We start from the raw sequence: 8,316 nt of genomic DNA, 5'->3' as shown, positions 1-8,316 counted from the left end.
GTATCCTGGGAGGTAAATTGCTCGTCGGCTTTCCAGCACCCGTGAGAGAGCAATATTATTTTAAGGAACCGTCGAATGGTCGTCGGCGTTTTTCTTCTTTTCTTTATTTGCGTCATTCTCTTGTTCTATCGTGTTTTTGTTGTTTATTATTTTTATGTTAACCATATTTTTAGTTTTTTTAATTTTATTATTTTAGTTTGCCTATTTTTTCCGAAAAAAATAAATATTTTTACTTGATATTTCTAACAAATATTTAACTAAATTTCGAATGATGTAAATAATGTAATTAATAATATGATGCTCAACATAAATTCACATAATATTCAACTAATATACTCCGATTAGATATATTTGAAATCTTTCAATATACTCAATAATTATTACATCAATATAATCAAGCACTCGATCATATGTATGAATTATTAAATATGTCATAAATAAGTGATAATTTTGAATCATGAACTTAAAGGTAGTCATCATCATAAGTGATAAATATTTGAAATATATAATAACGTTATTTGATTTATTAGCTTGCAATTACTATTTTAAGTGGCCAATGGCTTTAGAAATGAAGTCAAATATTCTGATAAAAAATGTGATTTAGCTAAATAGCTAATTTAAATTATTAAATTTGAAAAATAGTCAAGGTAGACCTAAAATTAATAAAATAGTCAAAATGTACAATAATCAAGTTTCAAAAAAAAAATTTGTCCCTAATTTAATTTTTTTACAAAATAATAAATTGTTTATAATTATCGTCTAAAATTTTAATTTTGGTGTCAAAATATATTTGACAATGTAATTGTGACTACTTTCATAAAAAATTAAAATTTTGGTTATTTTATTAATCAATTAGTTTTAAATTCTTATTTTGTATAATTTTTCGGGAAAAGAAATGAAGTCAAATATGGATATAGAAGAAGGAATATATTACCATTTGATACACCTTACATTTAACTATGTAATAAACTACTTGAGGACCAACAAACATCTGTGATGATAATATTATTTTTAATAAATCTATGAGGATAGCTTAAATAATATTAACAATGTGATAATATAACTTACTGTTGGTGTGTGTCCATACGAGTAGGTCTTGTGTTTCAAGCTTTCATTCGTTGACTAGAACTTGGATAATTTGGTTTGTGGTTTTTCCCACACACCTGAATAACAAGAAAGCTAGATATTAGTATAGAATTATCCGAATAAAAATATACGAAGACTAGTTCAAAACATGTTTTAAAAAAAAAAAAAGTAAAATTTTTATTTTATTAAGAAAATAGTTCACTAGAATCGTAATAAATTAATTAACTAAAATAGTAAATCAATTATTTTACTGCGAGTCTGATTAATTATTTTATAATACTTTGACTAAAATCTTAAAAGATGTTAAATTATTAACTAATTGTAACAAATTATTTATATTTATGATATTCAATAAATGATTTTTTTTTTTTAAATGGGTTCATACTTCATAGTGGATACGCAAAAGATAACCCCTTAACTTTCAAATCTCGTATTATAATGAGTTGTCCACAAAAATAGATACTTAAACATAGACACTTGATCAGAATAAACTTGACGTGCACAAAAATAGGCAGCCAAAATGTGCACTATTTAATGTTGGGATATTTGGTCATTAAAATATATTTAATATCAAATCGTATTCCGATTTGTGGTGTTTACATGGGTGAGGTTCAATCACGTTGACAGTTTTAATTATAAAAAACTGTCATTTTAAAGTTAACTTGTCAACATATTACTTCCACATTACGTTATTAATAAGCAATTTAAACTTTCAAAAAATTTAATCACCGCATCACAATATAATATATATATATATATATATATATATATATATATATAATATAGTAAATATTGATTATTTCACGGATCCCTTCATTTCGATTGACTATTTATTATTATAGTTGTATAAAGAAACTTTAGCATTTTCTGTTTACTCTATGTTAGGATATATATTAATTAAGGGGCAATTAAATCAATAACCTAATAACCCACTATTTTTATTATCCAAAAAAAAAAAAAAAAGGGAGAGTGAGCATACTAGCCCAATCAACCCACCAATATTAGGAGAATAGCCCAAGTTTGAATAAATTAAGTGAATAGTCCAATTAATATTTCACTACCTAAATTACCTTCATATATAAGAGCAAAACTCAATTTTCCCAAAACCTAAACCTAAACTCGTTCTCATCTTCGTCCATTTCACGCCACCGATCCATTTCACGCCGCCACGTCGTCGCCAATCGTCGTCCATCCTCGTTGCTGATCCCTAACGTCGCCGGCGAGATCCGCCATAGACGCCGTCAAGATCCAACATAGACGGCGTCGATTCCGTCGAGCTCCGGCGGCGACGATGCTCGGAGAATCGACGTCTCAGATTGACTTGAAAATCGGCAGGGGGAGAGGAATCGGCGGCGGAGAGGAAATCGGCGGCGATGGAGGAGATTGAGGAGAGACACTTTGTAAATTTGTGAATCGGTTAATTTAATTAACCTACTGGAGTGAGTTAGGTTAATTAATTAACTGATTCGTGAAGGATTTGAAATTTACAAAAATCATAACTTAAGTCAATTTATATTCAAAGCATTCAATTAATTAACCTAATTCCGAATTCAATCATTTAGTAAATTAACTTCACTCACAAAAAAATCAGAACCTAAACTAATATTCAACTAATAAGTTAATTAATTAACCTAACTCACTCCATTAGGTTAATTAAATTAACTTATTCACGAATTAACCAAGGCGTTATGGTCTGAGCCGAAAATATGGGCTATTTGCTTAATAAAATGAAACTTTGGCTATTCCCACAATAAGAATGACAAACTTGGCTAGTTATAACAAATTTCACAAAAAAAAAAAAAATAGCACAACTTTCATTTTATTAAGAAAATAGCTCACCAGGCCGAAATAAATTAATCAACAGGTTAGATTAATTTAATTTACTTTGAAATATAATATTTCAAACCAAAATGAATTACTTAATCTGATTAGGTTAATTAATTTACTTTGACCTAGTGAGCTATTTTCTTAATAAAATGAAACTTGGGCTAAATCTTTTTTTTTTAAAAAGTTTTTTTTGAGGGATTTAAAAAAAAAAAAAAGAAGTTAGATGACTTCTTAGTTGCAACAAATACTTGATTAATTAAACTCTTGTATCTTTCAATATCACGCTATTAAGAATTTTTTTTTCTTCTGTTTGAAATACCTAAATTTACATGCTATCAAAGCCATCTTTTTCATCTATGAATTGTTGATTGTTTGAAGAAGTTTATATACCAACTACAATCCTCGCAAATCGAACTATTGGTGTATAAATTCTTCAACCATTGTTTTCATCAGTACAACTAGTATTTTCAATTCTCCCTCTTGATTTATGGATCTGATTGTTTGAGTATTTGCCTGTTCATCGATTTTGGGATTTGTTTATGGTCGCAATTTTCGTGATTTCATTTCAATTTGAGGATTTCTCTCTGATGTTTGGATTTTGGATTTGGAGTGTTTAGGTTTGTGTTTTCATTATCATGTGATGTAAGGAGGACTCTCTTCAGTGGATTAGTGTTCAATGAGATGATATAAATTACTCGTATTTGAGCTATTTTATGAGAAATTTAAGTTAAAAATCTATGTGGAGTTATGTTGCATCTGCGCTGGTCAAACCTATTGATGAGAAGTCCACTAATTATGTTATCCATTCCATTGGTGTTTAGCTGTCGAAATATGAGACTATAAAGTTAATATGAAAATTCAATTAACTTAAGTTAACTTTTACCCGAAATTTTAGGTTAAAGATTAACCGTTTAATCGATTTTTTAGTTAGGTTAATTGAAATTAACAGAATTATTTTAATATATTTTATTTAATATTTAATTTATTTAGGAAATTAATGAATTTAATTTTATTATAATTAAATTAATTCGTAAATTGATATAACTAATTTTTAAAAAATTATTATAAATTTGTAAATAGATTTTAATAAATTTTAGATTTATTAAATTAATTTTGTTAATAGATTTTAATAAATTTTAGATTTATTAAATTAATTTTGTTAATAGATATTATTAGTTATAATTAAAGTCAAATAAATTAATTCAATTTGAAAAATACTATATTGTGTAATATTTCTTATAACTTAGGTTAACCAAAAATTAACCGGTTAAAGTTAACCGAAGCGGTTAATTTAGGTTAAAAAATAAATAAAAAAAATATTTATTTAGTCAAATTTGCATCTCTACTATAAAGGTGGTAAGGGATCATCAAAAGTGAATATGTACACTATACAACTTTGACTAGCACTATTAATTAGAGACATATTTGTACGCTTCCACAAAATGATATGAGCATCCAAGAGTTTTATTCTGCAATGCCTTCTTTACGGGATCACATTGACATTCACTGAATCGTCGAAATCACGGGCATTCTTAGCTTACATCACTAGGCATATATGAAGAACAATTCATTCAATTTGTGATGACCCATTGTGATGATTTGAGAGATTGCATGGGGCGATCTTCATCATTGTCATCTTCCCTCGATTGATTATGTGGTCAACAAGATATTAGATGAAGATGATCGTCTCAAGTCTAAAATTGACAAGGAGACTCTATCAATCACAACGCCTTCTGTTTTTTATGTTCCATATCAGTCGACGGGTGACAACACGAACCAGTTGACTATGAAGGCCGAGTGTGCCTTTAGTAAGCATAAAGGTCATTGGAAGGCTCAACTTTTAGTCCAGTTGAGCAGGCAAAGCGCAATCCCCACAACGATCACTTCAACAACAATGACCACCATTGCCCCGCCTGCCTCAGTTCACCGATTTCTCTGCTACACCATCTGTAGAGCCGTACATGTTAGAGCAGTTTCAACAGTTCCATGCCTCACAACATCATGCCATGTGTGCCTCGTCCTCAAAAAGTTTGTCTTCATCCTGGATTCTGATGCCTCTAACCTTATGTCTCCACATTTATTGTCTTTCGTTTCATTGTCTCCTCATTTTTCTTTCTCCATTATGACAACAGACGGTACTGTTTTGTCTTTGTCACATCTATTGGTTCTTTTGTCACATCTCAAGCATTCATGACTTATTCTTGCAACGAAAGTTTGTCAATTATGTGAATCCGATTACTTAATATCTTTTTCTTGTTCTACATGTTGTGTTCATGACCTAGAAGCTCTTAAGGTTATTGGGACAAGCCATGGACAAGGGAAGCTCTACGTGTTAGATGAAATTAAAGTATCGGGTGTTGTCACATCCAGTGTTAATTTATTTTATAATCGTTTGAGTCTTTCGTCTTCTAATTTTTTTATTTTTGGCTTCTTGTTTGGATCATGCTTTTGCGTCTCGTTTAAGTTTTTACTAGTATATACCGGAGCATTAAAAAATTTGAACTTCCACGATATTTTTGGGTGTAAACTAGGGAAATATTATGCATTACCTATCATAAAAGCATTTAATCTTCTCCTGCTCCTTTTGATCTTGTGCGTTTAATGTGTGGAGACCCGCTCATGTTTCATCTATTGATGATTCGATTTTTTAAACTTGGGTTTACTTCATGAAACGTAAATATGATTTTTTTTAAGAATTTTTATGATTTAAGAGCTCTAGTAAAAACACAACACTCTAGTGTCATTAAGTGTTTTTCTTTTGTGATTAGGGTATACATTTCTAACGATTTCTCACAGTTATTTACCTTTGATGGGATCATGCGCCAAACCTCATATACTGGCACTCTAGAACACAACGGTGTTGCTGAAAAGAAACACTATCATCTCGTTGATATAGATCGCTCACTCTTGTTGTCATCCAAGATTCCTAGTATTTTTTTTGTTCTACTTGTTTTGTTCTCTAACCTCACGACGAGCGTACTAAATTGTATTTTTGGTTTATAGTATTGGCAAAAGAGATCTTTTTGTTTTGATCTCGTTAGTAAAAAAAAAATATGCTATCATCATGTTATGCTTTTAGAGGACATTCCCTTCTTCATTTTTACCACATGACTCAGCCAGATCTCACTAGTATAGACCCATTTGCGGATTAGTCATCCTTTCTTCACGGATGACTCGCTTCTCTTCTTTCGGGAAAATATCTATGATGTTGTCGCTGTCTAGAGCTTCGGGGCAGTGCACGAATTTCCAAAAGTCTTCGGTCAGCTTCAGCCGGAATGTTGAGACCGATAGGCGACGCTATTTAGAATTGGTTCCGGGTATTTCAACTTCGGTCCAGACGAGCACTTACCTAGGATTGCCTCTGTCTGTGGGAAGGAACAAGGAACGAATAAGTTTCCAAGCCCTCAAAGATAAGGTTCGGCATAGGCTTGGGCTCTGGAAATTAGGGAATCTCTTCTCGCAGGCAGGTCGTTAGACGCTAATAAAGGTCATGGCACTAGATCTCCCTACCTTTTGCATGAGTGTCTTCCGCCATCCAGACACTTTTTGCAGAGATTTGGAAAAGCTAATGGCCAGGTTTTGGTGGGGCAGAGATACTACGAAGCGACTTATATAATATTCCGTAAAATATATAATATTCTCTTTTTTAAAAATATACAGAAAAGGTTGGTCAAACTCGCTCTTTAGAAAAATAAGTTATATGAAGAAGAAAATGTAATAATAACAAAGGTTAAAGCTTAAAGATATGTCATTTATGAAATTTATGTAGTTTATGTTAAATTAATCAATTTATTTTCTCACTTCACATGTTCATCCGTTGTTTTATAGATATAAATTTGATCACCGGAGTTCCATTTCTTTTGAAAGAAAAAACTATGTTAGTACAAATTTAGCAATAACCAGCATGTATCAAATCGCCATACTGAGATCCTTATTAGTACCCGATTTTCTCTTTACCATTATAAGAATCGGTGATAATTAATCTAGATTGAATCCTTATATCGAATAATCAAGATGAACCGATGAATAAATCTCAACAGGATCACAAATAGTCACTCAAATTATTAAAGAAATAACTGGTTGAATAAATCAAATAGACTATCGTATCCTTTTGGAAAAAAATCAATAAACAACTAATCCAGTAAAGCAAGACAAAGAAGGAAACTTACACTTACATGGTTTATAAAGAGTCTTGAATCTTTTAAGCTTGGTCTGTTCAGTTCCACCATAAGCGGATCCGACTTCTTCTTCTTCTTCTTCTTCTTCTTCTTCTTCTTCTTCTTCTTCTTCTTCTTCTTCCTCTTCTTTTAAAGTTACAGAAATAATGGAGTTATAATTTTTTTTTTTTTTAACTGGCTCACAGTGATATTTTTATTTACTGATAACGAAGAGTGAACAGAATTGGGCTTCGCGCGCTTACCTTTTTCATGGAATAAGAATATGATAGCGTCGACTCTCGCTTATAGCCATGCATTTGTTCATGTTATTTATATTTTACTGCAACAGATATAAATAAAAGACTCTTTTTTTTTTGTAATTTGTGCTTAAAAATTTTCAGAAAAATATTGACATCATTGTTAAAATTATTAATATATAATAATTATTCTTACACAAATTTAATTATAGAGATTTATTAACACATGATATTTGCAATATTTATTAAACTTTGACGATTTTTCTAATTCCAAACAAAGTTTTGTTATTGTTACAAAAAATTATTAATTTGGGCTACGCCAACTTCTTCAAAAACTTTGTAAACCTACGCATCCACATCCTATTTAATTGATTATGTGCGCTAATCTGATACAATTAGAATGATACATAACCTAGAAAATGAGTAATATTTAATTCATATATCACTAAAAAAGGTATCAGGAGCTATAATAACCCAAAAATAAATATTATCAAATGTACTGTACGCAAATATTAACCTAACATATGAACTCGGGCTCTTTATTTTTTTCTACTTAAATCTACAAGTCCATAATAAGTATATGCTATACATGATTTTTTTTTAAATCAAGTAATTAAGCAGAAGAACACGTCTTACGCGTCATATGGTAAATGAATACCATCAAACTAGCTGGGTTGGTATCTTTACTTGATTATTTATTTATTCAAAGACAAGAGCAGGTTTAATATGTTGGTGGAAGATAGTGTTACGCAAGGAATGAAATATCCGCACTTATCTTATTTTGTGGAAATAATGAATAAAATAACTCGTTTGTCGATAACTTAATGGGTTCGGACTCAAACCGCTGTCGTATTTGCAATTTCCCAACTAACGTGAGGGCGGGATACCCTTTCTTGGCATAAAATTCTGGATCTTAAGGCTCTTATCGAAACACGTATCTATGTACCTAGAACCATCCAGGCGGTGGAGCTATGGTGATCTTAACACCG

General features: G+C 30.7%; 1 long non-coding RNA gene across 1 annotated transcript; it reads right to left on the bottom strand.

Annotated features, from left to right (window-relative positions):
- Positions 1 to 1,026: 1,026 nt before the first annotated feature.
- LOC149381013 (uncharacterized) lies at positions 1,027 to 8,072 on the bottom strand. Its single transcript, XR_016293880.1, has 3 exons — positions 7,964 to 8,072; positions 7,089 to 7,410; positions 1,027 to 1,163 (listed from the first exon to the last, which is right to left on the bottom strand). It is a non-coding gene; the product is annotated as an uncharacterized LOC149381013 (long non-coding RNA).
- Positions 8,073 to 8,316: the final 244 nt, after the last annotated feature.

This window comes from Urtica dioica, chromosome 11 (genome assembly GCF_054948205.1).
Source record: "Urtica dioica subsp. dioica isolate 48M chromosome 11, U.dioica_male_clone48M_v1_H2, whole genome shotgun sequence".
NCBI lineage: Eukaryota > Viridiplantae > Streptophyta > Magnoliopsida > Rosales > Urticaceae > Urtica > Urtica dioica.
The sequence above is the reverse complement of the archived record's forward strand: the minus strand, read 5'-3'. Positions and strand labels throughout refer to the sequence as shown.